Source organism: Panthera pardus, unplaced genomic scaffold (assembly GCF_024362965.1).
Source record: "Panthera pardus isolate Hobbes unplaced genomic scaffold, ASM2436296v1 HiC_scaffold_16, whole genome shotgun sequence".
Classification (NCBI taxonomy): domain Eukaryota; kingdom Metazoa; phylum Chordata; class Mammalia; order Carnivora; family Felidae; genus Panthera; species Panthera pardus.
The window spans coordinates 150,244,802-150,266,538 of record NW_026526721.1 but is presented as its reverse complement, the minus strand read 5'-3'; the positions used below and the strand labels follow the sequence as shown (position 1 = coordinate 150,266,538).

At 42.8% G+C, this 21,737-nt stretch overlaps 1 protein-coding gene and 1 long non-coding RNA gene across 5 annotated transcripts in view; one reads left to right on the top strand and one right to left on the bottom strand.

The window, feature by feature from the left end:
• Positions 1–522: 522 nt before the first annotated feature.
• LOC109248784 (uncharacterized) lies at positions 523–21,148 on the bottom strand. Its single transcript, XR_002072255.2, has 3 exons — positions 20,678–21,148; positions 15,270–15,352; positions 523–630 (listed from the first exon to the last, which is right to left on the bottom strand). It is a non-coding gene; the product is annotated as an uncharacterized LOC109248784 (long non-coding RNA).
• MOBP (myelin associated oligodendrocyte basic protein) overlaps positions 8,881–21,737 on the top strand; it is a 38,005-nt gene continuing 25,148 nt past the window's right edge. For 3 of the 4 annotated variants that reach the window (XM_019418777.2, XM_019418779.2, XM_053903963.1), the window contains exons 1-2: positions 8,881–9,015; positions 16,074–16,152. The gene's annotated coding sequence lies outside the window, so the exon portion shown is untranslated. Of the gene's footprint in view, positions 9,016–9,109; positions 9,197–16,073; positions 16,153–21,737 lie in introns of all 4 variants that reach the window. The other variant, XM_019418778.2, reaches the window with a different exon arrangement.

Sequence of the window (21,737 nt, the reverse complement as noted above, 5' to 3'; positions counted from 1 at the left end):
TAGAATTTGACTTAAAAAAAAAAAAATTTTTTTTTAACGTTTATTATTGAGAGACAGAGCATGAGCATGGGAGGGGCAGAGAGAGGAGGAGACAGAATTTGAAGCAGGCTCCAGGCTCTGAGCTGTCAGCACAGAGCCTGATTCAGGGCTCGAACTCACAAACCGCGAGATCATGACCTGAGGACACTTAACAGACTGAGCCACTTGGCGACCCTAGAATTTGATGTTTAAACTTCTGATCCTTTCCCTCTTTCCCCACCAAAATAGTGTGTGTGGGCCTGGGGGGGGGGGAGTGAAAATGGGGGGTAAATGAAACAAGAAAGGAAAATACTGTTACTGGAAGTAGGTAAAAACAAATACAGAATTCTCCCTGAATTTTGTGTATATTTAAAAAAATTCTTCATAATAAAAACAAGTTACCAAGTTATCATGCCGAACACTGTGATTCACTGAAATCTACTGAGCAAAAAACCAAATCAATATTAAATATTTAAATGAATAAATGAAAACACTGACCGTAAAATACCATCTCCTCGGCATGTTTCCTGAAATAAAGATCGTGTTCAACCAAAGTTTTCATGGAATCGTGGTTTGGGGCCTTGTTGTTTTTCTTTTCTTCTAAACCAGTCGCTGCAAGTAAGTCATATTCAAAACGTTAAATTATTTGCAGAGAGATTCGAATCTCATGTTATAAAATAACTCTGATTGTGACCCACTATGGTCAAATCTGTACAAAGACTGAGGGCATTTGTCCTTAGAGTGTAAAACCACACTTTGTGCGACTAACAAAGACACTGCAGATGTTGAGAGACACTACACGTTCCTTATTTGCATGCCTGGGTGCCCTGCCCTTCAGTATTTATTTCTTCCAGTCACTGGTTCCACGAGACCAAGTCTATAGCCTCATGAGTGTGGACTTCATGGCTTTGCTGCGGGTCACTACGGTTGGATATGTGTCTATCTGCAGTGTCCAAATGTTCAAGCATAAAGTGGTTTTCCTTTAGTAACCAGTGTTGCACATTTATAGAATTTAACATATCCTGTATCCATAATCGGTTCATATTATCTTGTTTTTAAAAAAAGGTTTTTTAAGGTTTATTTACTTTGAGAGAGTAAGCGAGCAGGGGAGGGGCAGAGAGAGAGAGGGAGTGAGAGAATCCCAAGCAGGCTCCACACCGTCAGTGCAGAGCCCAACGCAGGACTCAATCCCACAGACCATGAGATCATGACCTGAGCCGAAATCAAGAGTCAGACGCTTAACCGACTGAGCCACCCAGGTGCCTCGTGTTCGTATTATTTTAAAAAAGAGTATATCTAGAAGCTAATAGCAGTCTAAAACTGAGTGGTGGGTAGCACCTTCATATGGAGAGGCCCCAGTCTCAGAAGCTGCTAATGCACCTGTTGGAGCAGGAACTGGTTATAGGACCAAGGACTGTCGCGGCATCTGCCTTAGCAGCAAACAGAAGCAAACACTTGGCTGAATCGTGCCAAAAGTTTAGGATGACCTAGGGCTCAGTTGGTCCAGGTGGGGAATGCCTTCCCTTACAAGGTAGATACAGCTTCCAGGTTTGATGAGGCTCCATATTTTATGAAGGAATAAAGGGCAAGGCTCATGGGAAGACCATCCTGTGGTCTGTACTTAGGTTGGGATCCCCCTGAAGTAGACCCAGGGGCAAGGAATCTAGTACAAGTAATTTACTGGGGTGGGGGGCCATCTCAGGAAGCCTGGGCACTTAGCAGAGTGGGGAAGGGAAACTGGGGACATCACTGGGTAGGCAAGTGCTGTGGCCAAGTGGGCGATCCATCCACTGGGGACTCTGGAGGCAGGTCTCAACAGAGAGGTGCTGGGCAGGGTGGGAACTGATTACCAAGTTCCTCAGGTTTAATGATAATTGTGATTTGCTAAAGCTTCAAACACTGAAGTCGTTTGGTGCTCCATTCATCGACTATTGAGCAGAGTTATGATGAATTTTGAACAAAAACACAACCCAAATTTAAAATAATTCGTTTACAGGAGGGGCCTGGGTGGCTCAGTCGGTTAAGAGCCAACTCTGGCTCCTGTCATGATCTCAGGGTTCTTGTGCCCCATGAGAGGGCGCAGCGCAGGCTCCGTGGAACCGGATGTAGATTTTCCTCCAATGAGGCTGCACTTGCCCAGAAACCAAACTTGGAGTCAAGAGAAGAGGAGGAGGGTCACTTGGAACTTTAGATGCAAACTGCAGTAAAGACTGTGTTAAAGATCGTCTGTTGTCAGTCACGTGTGTGCTGTCTACACTTAATGTAGACTTTAGATTTACAGGATCAGAAGCCAGATTTTTAGTGTGTCAAGGGGCAATAAGTTAGAGAAGCCAGAGGTATTATTCTATAATAATACAGTGTGGGCAGTGTGATAGGCACTTTTATTTTTGAAGCAGATTACATGGCAACTGTGATTTTCTCAAGGCACTTTCTCAACAAACTACCAGGTAACAAAATGGTACATTCTTGGCTGTTTGGCAAGCCTAAAATTAAAAACAAAGACAGTTCTTTTTTTTTTTTTTTTTTTTTAATAAGATTATTCCCATTAAGGTCGGGCCGCATCTCACTGTGTGTATTTCCTGTCTCTAGATAACTGACATCACTAACTAGAATCAGGGGTCCCTCACTGCAGCCTGCTGACATGTGACAGATACCCTTCTTGACCAACCTCAGTCAGGCTCCTTTGGTGCCTCTTTCCAATTAGGCCTCGACCTTGGGACTTCCAAGTCTGTCTTTGCCTTGACCAATTTGAACAAGAATCTGGCTAAGTCAGTTTATCGAGAATCCCCCAGCCCATCTCTGACCAAATTCCTCACCCCCACCACCTCCAGGTGGATGCCTGATCTCCCTGGCTCACCTGCAGCAAGGACACTGTCAAGCTGCTTCAGCCAGAAGTACCCCATCTCTGGGTACCCATCTCTGCGACTGTGAGATCATGATCTGAGCCGAAATCAAGAGTTGGATGCTTAAACAACTGAGACATCGGGGCGTCCCTTTCTTTCTCTTTCTTTCTTTCTTTCTTTCTTTCTTTCTTTCTTTCTTTCTTTCTTTCTTTCTCTCCTTCTTTCCTTCTTTCTTTCCTTCTTTCTTTCTCTCTCTCTTTCTTTCTTCTTTCTTTCTTTCTTTCTTTCTTTCTTTCTTTCTTTCTTTCTTTCTTTCGCCTCTTGGTAATTTTCTACCCACCAGTTCCTCCAACCTGCTCCTTGGCTATAAATCCCCACCGTCCCTATTGTATTTGGGATTGAACCCAGGTTTGTATCAAAGTCTCTTTCCCCCTATTGCAATAGTTCCTGAATAAAATCTATCTTTAACCCTACTGATAGGCTCCGGTTTTCTTTAACGCATCACACCGACACATTCATATCCTGAGTCTCTCCTTTTGCTAGAAGCCTTGCATCTTGCTACCCTGTGTCCACCTTTTCCCGCTCTAGCGGTAATATTATAAGGACTAAATCCACGCACAGGGCCCAGGAAGCTGAGTAGCAAAGGCATGTCTGCCGCAGACCGGGTTTTAACACAGCAACTTGGACAAAACCAGACCCTCAATTAGGGAACACAATGTACATGATTGCAGGTCCCCACTGGCCAGAACACAATTGTGACTGGCCCCTGGCTTAGTGCAGAGGGAGAGAGGGATTGGGTGTGGAGCCTGGGAACACACAGAGGCTTTGTCTGAGCGGCTGGCGGCTCAGTTGGTATCATAATCCTCTGTTTACCATCGAAAGTTGGGCTCTGTGTAGTCCAAGATCTACAAGACCAAGGTCAAAGTCTTGGAGGAGACAGGTTTGCTCTGAAAGCGAGGATTGAAGGGCAGACTAGAAACCATTGACTTTTGTTTCTCTCAGATGTAATCAACCAATTATTTGTCTTGTAATAATTAAATGCTCTTACAGTTATTTATAAAACTCCCTTCCCCCTCCCCCATATTCTACAGGAAAAAATAGCATTCTTGTTAGGAATCTGAAAATCTCTCGCTTGTCTTTTATCCTTTTAATCAAAAAGCAACTTTTACAACACATATTTTGATACATAATTTGATAGGGAGAAGGGCTTATCTAATAACGGTGGATACGACTTTATGTACATTTTGTACATTTCAGTTTTTAGGTGAAACATGGGGATGTCTTTATCTCACCGATGACTTTCCTAGAGTAATTTTCTCCTGTAGATGAGTCACTCATTTTATACTCATTGTCAGTCATCCCTCTAACAAAATATTTGCCATACTCTCTAACCTATTGAATGCTTGACTCTCTATGTGCTGATATAAAATAGTATTATGTCTGAGTGCTAATAAGTTGGGGTTTGTTTTTAGAGTGATGAAAATTTTATAGAACTAGGTAGTGGTGATGCCTCCACACCCTTGTGGACATACTAAAAATCTCTGAATTTTACATCACAGAATTGTGAATTCCATGGTATGTAAATTATATCTCAATTAAAACAATTACTGCATTTGTTGCTTAAAGGTGGCAGGTTAGGGGCGCCTGTCTGGCTCAGTTGGTGGAGCATGAAGCTCTTGATCTTGGGATTGCAGGTTCGAGCCCCACACTGGGTGTGGAGATTGCTTAAAAATAAAATTTTAAAAAAAATGTATTGTAGAAAAGTGCCAGGTTAACTCCACATGCTTATTTTATTTCCTCTCTCTTCCAAAAAATTATCAAAATTATGGTAGTAAAAAGTATCCTTTTAAAAAGTGAAGAATTAAAAAAATATTTTATTCCAGAGGGGCAGTAGAGAATTTTTTAAAAGTTTTAGCCCCCCAAGAAAGGGAGACACCAAAAGGTGAGCGATTAGAACCCATTTTGGGGACATACAGACTTGGTGGAGGAAAGTAACTGACCTGGCAGAGTGGAGGAGATTCCAATGTAAGTGCTCTCAAAGGGTGTCTGGGTGGTTCAGTTGGTTGGGCGTCCGACTGTTGATTTCAGCTCAGGTCCACAATCTCACGGTTCAGGGGATCGAGCCCCACGTGGAACTGTGTGCTGACAGCACGGAGCCTGCTTGGGATTCTCTCTCTCCCTCTCTCTCTGCCCCTCCCCCATTTGCATGCACAGGAGCACTCCCTCTCTCAAAATAAATAAATAAGCTTAATGTTTATTTATTTTTGAGAGAGAGAAAGACAGACAGCACACGAGTGGAGAAAGGGCAGAGAGAGAGAGAGAGGGAGACACAGAATCCGAAGCAGGCTCCAGGCTCCCAGCTGTCAGCACAGAGCCCGATGTGGGGCTCGAACTCACGAACTGTGAGATCATGACTTAAGCCGGTTAGATGTTGAACCGACTGAGCCACCCAGGCTCCCCTAAAATAAATAAATACGCTTAAAAAGTTTTAACTGCTTTCAGTGGCGATGGCAGAAAAAACAGGACAAATGTATGTGCTAGGATGCTGGGAGTGTCCACATGGAAGTGCCAGTCATGAAAGCCAACATCCTGAATGGATTTCCAGGTTCACTGCACCAACTTGCTCCGGTCACTGGAAGTTTATTATGGAGAAATTTCCAGACTCAGCATCTGTGGAGAGCAGAGGTGATGGGCAGGGCTTGCAAAGGGGACACATCCGCAGAGTCGTGCAGTCCCTAGCCTCTCCTGATCACAGAATCAGTAGCAAGATATTCAAATTCCCCTACCATCCCTACTCCTTCCAGGCTGGAGAACGCATTGCTCCTCCCTGAACAAACTGAATGACCCTAGGGGAAAATCTTCCAGCTACTTAGGTTTTCAAATCTGCCCACACAAAGGCCAGAGTGGCTGCCCATTGGACCACTCGTCAACAAGCCCTGTGCTGGTACTTGGGGCATCCAGTCACCCCCTGAATGCCTAACGGACAGAAAGAGACAGTGAAGGTCAGCAGACAAAGGAGGGAGCTTTCAACAGGAAGAGGAGAGATGAAAACAACAGAAGGATGAAGGAATCTGGAATAAGCTTGCTAATTCAATTTAAGGAACAAAGCCAACAAAGAAGCAAACAAAACAAAAGTAATGAACAAATCCCACATAGTATAGTTACTATCTTCCTGGGGCTTAGAGAAAAGACGATGTGCTTTGAAAGAGGGAACGTCAGCAAACAAGAAAGAATTGAAAAATCTGATCGCCGAAAGAAAATATACAATGGTATACAATGAATAAAATAAGAAAACTTCATGAAAGGTGGAACCAAAAGTCAAAGAACTGAAAGCTAGGAAAGAGAGGAATGAGGAACAATTTGGAGGATCCATTTAGTTTTCTATCATTACTTTTCAAGAGCCAACCAATAAAAGTTTTCAGGCAGAAGAAAGAAAGTGGACAGGGATAATGAATAAAAACTACATAAAAATTAAAGAATAGAGCGTTACAAATTTCCAGGGGAAAATGACCTACCAAGTGGGGATGAGAAAACACTCACGTTGAAGGAATGGGGGGGGGGGGGTTTCAGGACAATTAGGGTGAAAATAAGACCTTGAACATTTCCAGACATTTGTTAAAAATCACAAAAGGAGGGGCGCCTGGGTGACTCAGTCAGTTAAGTCTTCGACTTCGGCTCAGGTCATGATCTCACAGTTCGTGGGTTTGAGCCCCGCATCAGGCTCGCTGCTGACAGCTCAGAGCCCGGAGCCTGCTTCGGATTCTGTGTCTCCGTCTCTCTCTTCCCTTCCCCTGCTCGTATTCTCTCTCTCTCTCAAAAAAAAAAAAAAAAAAAACATTTTTAAAAAAATCACAAAAAGAATGGGAATCTGAAAGGCCTAGACCTTTTCAACAATAAGTTGCCCTGTAGGAAAAAAACACAGAAAAACAATAACAGTCACAATTCTGAGGAACTCTAGTTTTCTGTTTTTTAATTTTAATTTTTTTTTTTTTACTGCTTATTTATTTTTGAAAGAGAGAGAGAGACAGAGAAGGAGCAGGGAGGGGCAGAGAGAGAGGGAGACACAGAATCCAAAGCAGGCTCCAGGCTCTGAGCTGTCAGTGCTTGAACCCACAAACCATGAGATCATAACCTGAGCTGAAGTCAGACCTTTAATCAACTGGTGCCCCTTTAATTTAAAATTAAAAAGAATTTTTTTAAATTTGATTTTAGAGAGAGAGAGTGAGAGCATGGGAGGGGGAGAGGGAGAGAGAGAGAGAATCTTAACCAGGCTCCAGGCTCAGTACAGAGCCTGATGCGGGGCTCAATCCCATGATTCTTGTATCATGACTGCCAAAATCAAGAGTCAGATATTCGAATGACTGATCCACCCACGTGGCCCAGAACTCTAATTTTCAACACAGAATTCTATACCCAGACAAACAAGCAACCAAGTGTGAGAATAGAATAGAGCAGTTTTCAGGTATTCGAGCACTCGAAAAGATTCATTTTACATGTGTGGTAAAACCTTGGATTGCAAGTAACTTGTTCTGTGAGTTTTCCACAAGATGAGCAAACATTTCTAATAAATTTTAACTTAATAAACGAGCGATGTCTTGCAATATGAGTAGTAGGTGACACTGAATGTCACGTGATCACAACTGAGCCAATGGTTCCTGAAATTCACTTTGATATACAAGTGCTTTGGATTACAAGCATATTTCCAGAATGGATTTTGCTTGCAAACCATGGTTTTATTGTATATACATATATATCCTTTCTAAGGAAGATACTAGAGGTTGTGCTTCAGGAAAATGAGGGGGCAAAGCAAAAATGAGAATGACATGGGATCCAGGGCACTGGTGATCTATTACAGGAAAGCAATGAAAGGGAGTCCCCGCCCTGCACTGGCTTTGAGAGCATCCAGTCTAAAAACAGAACAATTAGAGAATAGACAATCACAGAAGACAATAGATGGAAATGATTATTTGATGGATAGGAATGCTTGAGAAAATTATTGATAGATATTTGAGAGATCTGCTGGAATATTTGGAAAAAAATGAATGATACATAAATAAAAAACTAAGCAAATTAAAATAAATAAATGAAAGCAAAAACAGGATAATTATTAACTCCAAAAAAAAAATGAAGTTGTAAAGAGGAAGGAAATAATAGAGTTGATTACAAGTTCTGTAGGAAATAATATCTATCATCTATCTATCTATCTATCTATCTATTTATTTTTAAATATTTATTTATTTTTGAGAGAGAGAGAGAGAGAGAGCACAAGCAGGGGAGGGGCAGAAAGAGGGAGACACAGAATCCAAAGCAGGCTCCAGGCTCCAAGTGGTCATCACAGAGCCTGACGGGGCTTAAACTCAAGAACCGTGAGATCACGACCTGAGCCGAAGTCAGGCGCTTAACCCACTGAGCCACCCAGGCACCCTCGTAGGAAATAATGTTTATAGGAATAGATATACTGACTGACAAGACTACATTCAGTGGGTGAAGGAGAAGAGAGAGCAAAGAGTAGAGAGTAAGAAAATGAAACCCTCATTAAGAAGTCAAAAGCCTACAATAAATAATAAGTATATAAATGGGGTGTGGTTCGGAGATGATGTTTGGTTTGGTTGGACCTGGCATGTGGTTTGATGTGCCATGGAGTTGGTATGGCGTGAGCCTTGGTGAGGGCTTTGACATGGAGTGTTGATTATGTGGGATGAAGAAGGTGGGGGACTGAAATATTCGAGTGTATGTGGAGATATAGTGTGGATGTGGGGTGCGCATATGTGTGGGTTTGTGTGTGTGTATAGTATGGCTGTGGCTCAGCTTAGCTTTTGTTTAGATTTTCCTTTGCCCTTTGTTTTTGTCTTTGTTTTTGTCTTTGTTTGGCCTTTGTTTTGTCTTTGTTTCACTCTTTGTTTAAACTTTCTTTGGCTTTTGTTTGGTCTTTCTTTAGCCTTTTGTTTAAACCTTGTGTGGCCTTTTTGTAGTCTTTGTGTGGCTTTTGTTTTTAAGTGGATCTTGGCTGAGAACCCATCAAAAATACCTTGTGTAATGAAAAACCCGGATATATAATCTCTCCCTATATATTCTGCATGCATTGAGGTAGCCTCAACCCCCCCCACAGGGACCCGATCCGGTGGAGCCTCTTTCACACAACTGCTACTTGAAGGTAAGGGAATTCCATAGTTTTTCATCTTCAGGTTGTACTTCATGTTCAAGTGGCAAGTGCACATTTTGGTGTGGGCCATTTCATTATATTCCAGGGGCAGTTTGGCGTAATAGCAGTCAAGATCGGGAGAACATAAGATGGTGGAGAAAACAAGAGCAGAGGACACCAAGGTTATTCTAATGTGAGCAGAGGGCCCTCCTGGAATGGGAATTGTCTGAGCCTGGGGAAGAGGTTCCAAACCCTAACTCAGATTCTTTCAGGTTTAAAGCTTGATGTTCCTGGAACTAGATTAATGGAGCCATTAGCTTCTTTTTCTATGTATGCGTTTATCATTTGTCACGATTTGAAAATGAGTTGTTTTCTTCTTATCTAGGAAAAAGTCTTCCTTCATGCAGCTGGGCTTATGTATGGGGGATACTTATGGAACAAGAAAGCCCAAATCTTGTTAGAATTTTGCTCCCTGTAGACTAACAACCTTAAATGGAAAGATGTTCAAGCTCAATCTTGTGCAGAATCTCTTAGAAACCAGAGTTTTCCAGTGTGTGGGGGGTAGAGCAAGGAAAGAAAAGATTATGTGTCATGGGAATAAAACAATTAACTTGGCTAGAGTACTAGGTGAAAAATAGGGAAAATCATTTTTACTGCTTTGTGAAATCAAACAGGAAGGAAAAAAACAGATCACTGTTATATGTACAGCTATGCTATTTTATGTTTATTTGGATTAGCGGGAGAATGCCTTCGTGAGTGGATTTTAAAAATTGTTTCGGGGGCGCCTGGGTGGCTCAGCTGGTAGAGCGTGCAACTCTTGATCTTGGGGTTGTGAGTTCGAGCCCCATGTTGAGTGTTGAGTCTGCTTTAAGAAATTGTCACAGATTTGCAGAAAAACTGCAAACCGTACAAAAATTCCAGATGTACTCAGATCACCCAAATGTTGACATTTTACCACATTTTCTTTGTCAGTCTCTCTCCTTTTTCTCTATAGACACTATATGTATTTTTTTCTAAGCCGTTTGAGATGAATTTCCAGACACGATCAAAACTGAAAACCAACATTGAGAAAATACTGTTATCTAATCCACAGACACGTAGATTTTGTCAATTGTCCCAGGTTTCAGTTCCAGATCATGCATGATTTTACTTGCCATGTGTCTATAGTGTCCTTTAGTCTGGAAGAGCACCTGAGACAGTCATTCTCGTTCATGACCTTGAGAAATTTAGAAATTTAAAGAGTATAGAGAAATTTAAAGAGTATAGGCCTTTTCTTTGGTTAAATGTCCCTCAGTATAGGTTTGATCTGATGTCTTCACATGATTAGGTCCAGATTAGGCAGTTTTGTAAGGAATATGCTTGCATTTCAGACTGTATGTCTCCAAATTTATCCTTGAATCTGATTGTACAGACTTCTAACTTGGGGTCTGGGTTTGCTAATGGTAACTAGAATTTTAAATGAGTTCTTAGGGGCGCCTAGGTGGCTCAGTCGGTTAAGTGTTTGACTTTGGCTCAGGTCATTATCTCACAGTTCATGAGTTCAAGCCTGGCTTTGGGCTCTGTGCTGACAGCTCATAGTCTCGAACCTGCTTCGGATTCTGTGTCTCCCTCTCTCTCAGCCCCTCCCCTGCTCACCTCTGTCTTTCTCTCTCTCAGAAATAAATAAACATTAAAAAAAATTTAAAGGAGTACCTAAAATCTTACAAGAAAACACACACACACAAAATCTAAAATCTAGAGCTTTTACAGATAATTCTCAAGTATTCATCAAAAGTGTGTAAGTGCTGCCCTTTTGTTAAAAATAACAATTGCAACAATATGTACATGAACTTGGTAGGTATATAGTGAAGTTTTTAACGTAGATTCTTTGCATGTGCTGGTTCATATCTACTGCTTTATGAGTGTTCATTTCGTGAATGTGATTGTTCCTTTCTAAGCATCCACTGAAAACATACAGTTCACAAAAAGTGGTCTTGGATAGCCACTCCAGGCCTGCTGGTGACCTTTAGCACATTGGCAGGGTGCTAGAAAAGAAAGAAATTTCATTCTATTTGCGAGAAAACCTCTGTTTGGAGGTGACTGACAGTTTTATCATTCTGAAGGTGGAGACTAACTTCTTAACAGACTTCCTCTCTTTTGGGAAAGTTATTTAAATAGATTCTTAAGATTTCCAAATAGAAAGCATCCATTTTTTTCCCCCTAGAGAAAATGCTGAAGTCATCATAACATAAATGTAAAGCAGTTGTTAACTTCTTATAGGATCTTTGTAGTCAAGTAAATGTATTATGGCTTTAACAGGACTGTTCCCTGGATAAGGTATATAGATATTTTCTTTCCTAATATGGAATTAGATTAGAAATTTAGAGTTCTGGGGGCTCCTGGGTGGCTCAGTCAGTTGAGCATCCGACTTTGGCTCAGGTCATGATCTCGCGGTCCGTGGGTTCGAGCTTCGTGTCGGGCTCTGTGCTGACAGCTCAGAGCCTGGAGCCTGTTTCTGATTCTGTGTCTCCCTCTTTCTCTGACCCTCCCCTGTTCATGCTCTCTCTCTCTCTGTCTCAAAAATAAATAAACATTAAAAAAAATTTTTTTTTTAAGAAAAAATTAAAAAAATAAAAAAAAAAGAAATTTAGAATTCTGGACATACAACTATTTACTATGGAGGAACTCAGCTTTTGGGAAAATGTAGCATTAGCTGTTTTGATTGTCTTATCTGGAAGTCACCCTGGAGTTTGAAAAAATGATTTTTACTTAGAGGATTATGTGTTCCCATAATGAGCCATCCTGGGTTGAAAAATGAGGTCCTCCTTCTCTCACTTAGCCAAAAGAATTGGGGGCCAGTACATGGAAGCCTTGGAGGGCCAGAAGAGTCTTATGGATGGGAATTGAGTTTCTTTCCACAATATAGAAGTCTGCTGGGCTGGGCTGGGCTGGGACCCTAGGATTAGTTTCCATTGTGTAGGCTCCAAAAGTGACCTCTTTTTGGCTATGCAGGCCTCTCTGATTTCTGTAACCCTGTTACCCCTGATGTACAGGTAAAAACTTGGAGGTATTAGCTGTGCTCTGGGTGAGTAAAAGACCAGTCTGTTTAAAAGTGTACTCAGGATTTTGTTTTTATTTAGGCTTGAGGAGGGCAGCAGACCAGAAGATGATTGCCATTGATAAGATTGTTACTCACAGTTACCAAAAGGAGGGCATATGCCTGACCATGCAGGGCCACATGAGGAAGCACCAGGGTGATCAGAAGCCAGAGGGAATGAGGGGAAAGCATGGGCAAGAGCTTTACTGTGTGTTTTGGAGGGAGGACTGGGTAAGGCAGTGTAAACAGGCTAGGTAAATTCAGGATGAGCTAGTTTGAATAATTTCAGTGGGTTCTGGGAAGGCCTGTTGAGAAGGGCTCTTCTGATTTGTCTGGTTCCTGGCCTTGGGGTGTTTAGGACAGGAATGCTGGCTTAATCTGCGGGACCTTGATAAAGAGGGTAATTGACAAGGGTAGGCTCTCGATTGGTTGGTTTGTATATGAAAGACATACTCATAGAGAAGTCCTGTGCGCCCCCAGGTATTCTAATGATGATTTTCTATTTCCCTCATTGCTTCTACATGTACTCATTTGAAATATTCCTTAAGGGAGAGTATCTCTTCGTTTGTTTTGATTTTTTAGATTCCACATTTAGATGTAAAATCATCTAGTATTTGTCGTCCTCTGTCTGACTCATTTCACTCAGCATAATACCCTCTAGGTCCATCCATGTTGTCACAAATGACAAGATCTCATTCTTTTTTATAGCTGAGTCATATTCCATTGCACGGATATGTACGTACCACATCCTTATTCATTCATCTATCAAGGGACGCTGGGGTTACTTTCATATGTTGGCTATTATAAATAATGCTGCAATAAATGTGGGGTGCATATACCTTTTCAAATTAGTGTTTTCATTTTCTTTGGGCAAATAACCCCTAGTGGAATTACTGGGTCATATGGTACTTCTATTTTTAACTTTTTGAGGAAACTCCATACTGTTTTCCATGGTGGTTGCACCAATTTGCAGTCCCAAAACAGTGCAGGAAGGTTCCCTTTTCTCCACCCGCTCACCAACACCTGTTCTTGTCTTTTTGATACTCGCCATTCTGACAGGTGTGAGGTGGTATCTCATTGCAATTTTGATTTGCATCTCCCTGGTGAGTAGAGATGTTGAGCATCTTTTCATGCGTCTTGTTGGCCACCTGTATGTTTTCTTTGGAAAATGCTTATTCAGGTCCTCTACCCATTTTTAAATTGGATTATTCCTCTTTTTTGGGGGGTGGGGTGTTGAGCTGCATAAGTTCTCTTTGTATTTAAGATATTAACCCCTCATGGGTGTTGACCAAATAAGAATTCACTGAAAATTTAAGAGGCACGTATCCTAGCAAGTAGAATTGTAATAAGGGAAACACAGATTCAGATAGAAACCTGAATTATGTTCAGAGAAAGACTAAGAGGGGACAGGGTTATAAAGGCAAAAGGTCACAAGTGCAGTTCTCAGTCAGGTCTGTTATGCAAAACAGGGATTGGATCGAGGTGAACTGGGATTGGTTGGGTTAATATGCAAATGAGGGATTGAGACGTGTCAAATCTCACTGGCTCCTTTGGGAGTTGAAGAATGGTGAAGATTCTGGTGTCTTGGTGAGGAAGGAGTCCAGCCCTAGGGCTTGTAGCTGGTGAAGAGTTCACAGTTCCTTCAGGAGAACGTGCATAAATTCCTTCTCCCTTATGGCCTCCTGGCCCTATTTTATTTCATTTTAAAGGTTTATATTTTTAAGTAATGTCTACAGCCAACTTGGGGTTCAAATTTATAACCCCAAGATCAATAGTTGAATGCTCTGCCAACTGAGTTAGGTAGGTACCTGCATCCCTGCCCTATTTTTTTTTTTTTTTAAAGAGATCCTTTATCTCGGCTCACTTGCTGTATCTTGAAATCTCATTTTCATTAGGTATGTTATTTGCAAATATCTTCTCCCTTTCGGTATGTTGGCTTTTCATTTTGTTCATGGTTTCCTTCCCTGTGAAAAGGTTTTCATTTTAGTGTAGTCTCAATAGTTTATTTTTGCAATGCACTTAAAAATTTTTTTTAATGTTTATTTATTTTTAAGAGAGAGAGAGAGAGGGAGTGCAAGCATGGGAGGGACTCAGAGAGAGGGAGACACAGAATCCGAAGCAGGCTCCAGGCTCCCAGCCATCAGCACAGAGCCCAGCTCGGGGCTTGAACTCATGAGCCATGAGATCATGACCTGAGCCAAAGCCAGACGCTCAACCGACTGAGTCACCCAGGCACCCCTTTGCAATGTACTTTTTAAAACTTAATTTAAATTGGGGCACCTGGGTGGCTCAGTCGGTTGAGCGTCCGACTTCAGCTCAGGTATGATCTCACGGTTTGTGAGTTCGATCCCTGCGTCGGGCTGTCTGGGCTCTGTGCTGATAGCTCAGAGCCTGGAGCCTGCTTTGGATTCTGTGTCTCCTTCTGTCTCTGCCCATCCCCCACTTGTTCTCTGTCTCTCAAAAATAAATAAATAAATGTAAAAATAACAAATTTTTTTTAACTTAATTTAAATTTAAAAGGAACATGATCATCTGATTTGACGGAGCAATCTTACGATAGTTTTTACAGTTAGTGACACAGAATTGTCAATTCCATCATTACAATGATTAGCTGTCAACTAAGACAAATTATCAACCAAGACAACTGTGATATTGTGATTTACAAGAAATATACATTTGGTCGTTCAAATGGCCAAAATAAATTTCTGTTGTGTATTTGGTTTTTATCTACAGTTTCTGACTCGAAGCTCCTAAAACGTTTGGAATTTCCTAGGATAAGGGCAATAAAGGTGTCTTTTGTTATGTTAATGAGGCGAGTTGGGAAAGCCCTTAGGTACCCTAAGGACGGGCCTGGTTGCCATGAGAACCAACCAGGTGATTAGAGGGATGGAACTCTCAGTCCTACTCCCCGACCTTGGGGAGAGAGCCGCTAAAGGGAGTTGACCAATGGCCAGTGACTTAGTCAACCTTGACTGTATAACGAAACCTCTCTAAAACCCCAAAGGCTTGGAGAGCTTCCCAGTTGGTGAATGCTTGGAGATGTGGGGACAGCAAAGTGCCTGGAGAGGGCAGGAAAGCTCCGCCCCTTTCCCCCAAACCTTGTCCTCTGTATCTCTTCACTTGGCTGTTGAAATGTAATAACTGTTTCCCTGGGTTCTGTGAGTCACTCTAGCAAATTAATGGAACTTACCAAAGAGGTTGTTAAAACCTCCAAGCTGTAGCCACTTTGTAGAAGCACAGGTAACATCCTGGGGTTTGCCACGGGTCTGGAGTCTGAAATGGGGGGGGGGGGGGTGAGAGACAGCCTTGTGGGACAGAACCCTTAACCTGTGGAATCTGATGCTGTTTCCCAGTAGCGTCAGAACTGACTTGAATTCCCCGACACCCTGCTGACGTCCAAGAATTGCTTGGTGTTGTGTGCATGGTGGGAGGACACCCCTCCCCCCACAACATTGGGATTGGGTCCAGGAGCCTTAAAAGAACACCTAATGGGAATTACAGGTTTCTTTTGCAGGTTATTTTTTGGAACTATAAGACCCCTTTGTTCAAACAACACTTCCAGGATTTGATATATATTAAGAAAGAAGGGCACAGATGGTTATGGATGGTCACAAATCTCCATACTGCATGGGCAAACAAAACTGATAAACTGATTCATTCATTAGTGCTATAAGCAAAACACCAGATTTGTCGTAAAGCTCCAGATTTACTAGGAGAAGTGACTGAAGAGTTTTTCCTTAATGACAGTGAATTAACTGGACATATAGCACTTTTCCTCTATAATGGTAAGACGGTCTTTAAAAAGTTTGCCTGCCATTTTGTAATGCTGTCCTCTTCCTGGCCCCCAACTGACAGTTCACATCTAAATTGAACATCATAATCCTTCTTAGGGCGGTGAGAGTGAAGCTCTGTGTATAGCGCGTTTGGATTTATGACAACTTCAATAACCAAAACACCAAATTAACCAGAATGCATTCTATTGCTTCACTTTCAGGGGAAAAAAGGAGCAAATGATACCAAGACAAGCTCATAACAGAGATCTAATCGCCAGAGGTGTACGGATGAAAACACAGGTACAAAATGAATTTCTTACACTCTTTTGGGTCTGCATCTAAATTATTGTATAATGATGCCTAGTATTCAAAACGTCAAAGCAGGATCAGCAAAAGACTGAGCAATCAAACTTTCCATAAGAGTTGAATGCTTCAAAAAAAAAAAAAAAGAAACTATTGCAGGTGTTTCACGGTATCCTGGATTTGGGGACATACAAATATGAAAAAAAAAAAGAACAAAAACACTTCTCTACAGCAAAGGGACCATGACCCTGGCCACCATTTGTCCACTTTTGGCAAACTCATGTCCTATGCATGGGGGAGGAGCCATTCTGTGAAAAAGAGACTTCCTTCCCCTGTCTTTAAACCCTACTCGGGGGATTCCTTCTATTTCTTTGTCTTAACTGAACCGGGACAGTCCTCTGATAACAAGGCTTCATCTGTCAGCCGGTCAAATGGGGGACATGTACGCCCCAAGTGGCTCCAGAGTTGAGTGAGCCGGCGTCCTCCTCCTTGCCACTTTCAGACCACTACTCCTTCACTCCCTAGCTGGTCTTCCCCACCTGGAAGCTTGTGCTCCCTTCCCTGCGCCCGTCTTCACTTGGCCTCGGGTCACGCCTCCTCCACCCATGTGTCTGTGGTCAGCCTCCCCATCCCTCTCTGCTCCGACTCCATCCATCAGCCCACATGACTTCAATGTTCCTGTGAATGAACTACTCACTACTCCAGTCAGTTACCCAGTCTGCCTCATCTGTCCATCGCATGCTACGGCACTCAACAATACTCGAAACGACTCCATTTCCGAATCAAATGGTGCCAACATCTAGCATTTCATTTACAGCCTTCCTTTCTTTCAACCTGCTCTGTTACGTTCCCCACGACCACTGTTCTTCGGCCAGGTGCTTTGAGTTGACTTTCCCTTCCGTCTCCCCGTCCCTCTATGTATCTATTCCTCAGTTGCCCCTTTCTGTCTATTTTCTTCCTATTCCTGGTAGATTCTGGAATCCATCATGTCAATGATTTTCCTGCAAATTCTCTGGCAAATCCCGTCCTTAGATGAACCATGTGTCTTTGCCCTGTCTGCGCCCTGGCTACTGAGAACAACTGGGGAAAAACACAGTGAGGCAGAAGGCTACCTCTATCGCTACACGTGAATAGTCTGTGACCCCACCCAGGCCATCTAAACTACCTGGCAGCCTGACCTTCAAATGTCTACAGAATCTCATTTATTTATTTAAAGAGGGGGAGAGAGAGAGAATCCCAAGCAGGCTCCATGCTCAGGGTCTAGCCCACAGCGGGGCTCAATCCCACCACCCTGGGATCGTGACCTGAGCCAAAGTCAAGAGTCGGACGTTCAACCAACTGAGCCACCCAGGTGCCCCTACAAAATCTCTTTTAAACGCATGTTATTCTTCTCAAATCTCCAACCGTCTCATTCTCAGCTTCTTTTGCCTCCCATTTCACTGGAAAAATGGAATCCATTCGGTGGGAACTTCATACAGCCAACTGCTTTCCCTCTTGCCTCCTGCGTGTGTGCTCTGCCCTCCCGTCTCCTCGGGGTTTCCTCAAGGACACTAATTACTTTCTCTCTTGTTTGATTTCAGTCTCTTCCTCTCTTAGTCCCTTCCCATCAGCACTCATGCTGCTCTTATCTGTCTCATTATAACAACAACAACCCCCCCCCCCAACAAATCAACAAATTGACCAGTCACCCCTCCGCTTTCCCAAAGTCTGGAAACTACATCTTCCTCTCCCTACCACTGCTCTCCTGCCCTTCATTCTCAGATCTCTGGCCTGAGTTGCCTACAGCGTCTCTCCGTGCCTTCAGCCCCGATTCTCTCCACAAATCCTCTAATCTACCTTCTGTCTCAACCACGCCATGGAAACAGTTCTTGTCAAAGTCACCAGTTACCTCTGTATCACTTAATTCAATGCGCTTTTTCTGGTCCTCCTACTACACCACCTCTCAGAATCATTCCACCAAGGTGTCCACTCACTCTTTGGAAACCCTCCTTCCCTTTGGCTCCCACAATACCACACAGCCCAGTTTACCTCCCCCACCCCCAGTTCTTCTCTTTACCCTCTGCCGATCACCTCTCCTCTGCCTGCCTGGAAACACCCTGGCACACCCCACCCTCTCCTCACTCCACAGTCTGATATCAGGGCAATCCCATCCCAGGGCTTCAGTTGTTCCCTATACTCCCACAACTTAAATTCCATCTTCTTTGAAATGCTCACTTGACATCTCAGCCTAGATGCCCTTCAAACACCCCAACTCAAGTGCACCTAAAACTCAACTCATGAGTCAGCCTCTTCCCCTAAAACTTCTCTTCTGGTAGATGCTTCTGCTGCTCAGCCAGTTCCTTGAACTACACACCTTGGACTCATCCTTGACTCCCCTTCCTGCTTCTTTGGTTAGATGAGTGATTTCAACGTAATAAGTAAATATAAAGATGGAAGGAAATAAATTGCAAAATGGAACCAAGATAAGTGGCATTTCCTCCATCTGAGGAAGTCTACCAGCGTAGCTGCTGTTGGGTGACTCACACTGTGTCCTTGGACACAAAATTTAGGTAAAGGGTAGTCGACAGCCCGGTGCTTGTTTCAGCTTCTCTCTGGCTGGTTCTTTTCTCTGTCTCCCTGAAACTGATGCCCTTGGAGAACCCAAGGCAGCTTCACAGCTCTCACCTTCCCCGAGTGGTCAGTGGAACAATAAATCAGCTGATCAGGTAATCCAGGTTCTTCCTTTTACCCCCTTGCTGTGACCACAGGCCAAATTAACATTTAAGTTTCTCTAGAAGATAATGCAAGTCTGGAAGATGGGTTCTCTGTACAGGGAAAAGATGGGCAAAGACCAAATTATGAGGAGTCTTGTGTGACATATTAACTAAGAAGCAAGGCGTTTGCCTTGTGACTAGGGAAAGACTCTGTTGAGTAGGGAAGTGGATACATGAGGAGACAAACTCATGCCTTTGGTTCTTTCTCCTGGACCCTCCTTCCCACCACCCCCCTCCCCCCCAGTTATAGAAAATTGTGGATTTATTGATCTATATAAAATTCTAGTGTAAAGTTCACATACCCATAAGTTAAAGCAATGTATTGCATACTTTCTGGAAGAAAGAATGTCATGTTATTAAAATTACATTCAGAAAACTACTGTACTACTTACACGTTTCTGTGGCTCCGCTATAATAAGCAAGGATTTTACCCCCAAAACATTTGCTAAATATATTATCTATGTGCTAAGGATATCAAACTTGGGTCACACTTGTTCCTTTTCCTAGAACAGCTGGAGTCAGGTAGCGTTTGTCGTCAGAAAGGGCTCTGCACAAGCGTACGAGATAGTGGTGTGTGAGTAGGGTGGTCCTGGGGCCACTGTCCTTTGTCCTTGTCACCTGGCACAGAGCAAAGCAACGCGGGCTTTGCTCTGTCTCCCCAGATGGGTGGTCAACCCCAAGATAATCGAGGCACTTCTATGCTGTTATTTTTATAGCGTCAGCAGATCCCCAAGTCAGTGTCGGAGTTTGGCAAGATGATGCTCTCTGTGGAAAAGCACCCTGAATCAAAAGAAATATTTAGATGAAATTTTCCATTACCGGGAACCAGTTTCCCAGTTCAAGAATCCACCGCTCAACATTCCTTCTACCGATTTGTAAACATCTTGGTTGCCAAGGAGATAGACACATGGATAAATGAGGCCAAACGGATAAAGGCCTCCTTAGAGACACAGCACGCAGTGGTTACAACCCAAGTTTACTTTCTGCATGTATTTTTGCTATTGCGGACTAATCCACTCGGAAGGCATTGCCTTTTAGCGCGCAAATCGACACTCAGAGGAAAGCATTACCCTCGGCCTGAGACAATGAGCAAGGCTTTAGGAACCGTTGAAGGTCTGTGAGGAAGGTGCCAAGGGTGGAATGGCTAAGCACTGCAGTGATAACTGTTTTCCAGAGCGGAGGAGCTTTGGAAGGCTGTGGTAGCTGAGCGAAGCCCTGGTCTGCAGTGAGGCCTCTGCCCCCCGCCCGGGTTTTATTCCAGAAACATCTCTTCCGCAAAGCGCCCCCGTGCATTCCTCACTGGTGCGCCTTGAACTCCAGCCCAGACCCTGTTCCCCGATTTCCTGTCCCTTCACGCTTCTGGGAGTCCCTTGTCACTCCTTTTTTTGGAGGGAGGTCAATTGGAATGGGCATCTATTATGTTTCCTCGCTGTCATTTTCTTGAGTCCTCCAGCCCCACGTGTGTATAGAATTAGTGGCTTTTAAAGTGTCCTCTTTTTCCTGTTTTGTGCCTGTTTTCATATTTAAAAAAAATTATCGTCTGGTTTTTATTTTATTTTTTTTTCCTTTAACATTCTGATTATGAAAACGCTGCCCTTTCATTGTGTTCCTGTATTTTTCTTCTGTCATGGCACAGGTCTTTTGCCTTGTAACTTCATGGCATCTTTTGTTCTATGACATCGTTGTGTTTATGATTTCTCTTCTTTCCCTTCACGTCCGCTGTGTTAGAAGCCACGGAGTGTCAAGGTTAGGAACACGGACTAGCTCACCTTGGTTGGGATCCTGGGGATCCAGTTGCTAGTTCTGTGTCCTGGGGTTGGTTTTCTGACTTCTCTGTATCTTTGCTACCGCGAGACCTACTGTGAGGGGGTGAGGATTCTGTGAGTTACACACATAAAGCCTTTGAACAAGTGCCTGGCTGGTATCTCCTAACATGTGTTCGCGATGATTATTCTCGTTGGGGTTATTGGTCTGCTTTCGTTTCGTCTCCCTTTTTCCATTTTCCGGTAAAAATAAAAATGGCACCTTGGTCATGAACCATGTTACTCTACCTACGTGGGTCTGTTTCTAAGCTCTCTGTTCTGTCCCCTTGATCTGTTGGTTCTATTTCCACGGCAACGCTCTCTTGTCTTAATTAGTACAGCTTATGATAAGTGTCTCCATCTTGTAGAACAAGGCCCAAAGCTTATTCAAAATAGTCTTGGCTCATCTCAGTCTTTTATAGGTCCGTAAGAAGTATGAAATCGTCTTGTCAATGACATGAAAATTTGATCTTTATCGGACTAGCGTTCAATTTATTAGCACATATTCAGCCTGCTTGTACTAACTGTTTCTTCCGCAGCCCTCAAAAAAAGATTTGCAAATTTTTTCATAAAGTTCTTGCATTTCTTTAATCAGATATCCTTCTACTTGTAGGTGTCCTGTGGTGTTGTGTCCAGCTTGAATGGATTCTTTCATTTTACATTTCTGATTCAATCTTCCTCATCTTTACAAATGGTTCTGATTTTGGAATATTGATCTTGTGTCCAGAAATCTTGTTGAACTTTCTTTTCAGTTCCAACAGTTTGTAGAGTTTCACGGTGTTTTGTTTGACTGGTTAGGATTTCAAGCACGGTGTGGATAGTGGTAGTGAGAGCATCCTTCCTGGGGTATCTGATTCAGATGAAAATGTTTCTAAGATTTCACCCACAGTAAGCCGTTATTTATAGATATTTTGGTAGCTAGCTTTTAATAACATTAAGAACATCCCCTTCCCTTCCTTCTTTGTTAAGAGTTTTTTTTTTTTTTTTGTTATGAGTGGATATTGAATTTTAGTGAACGCTTTCTTAG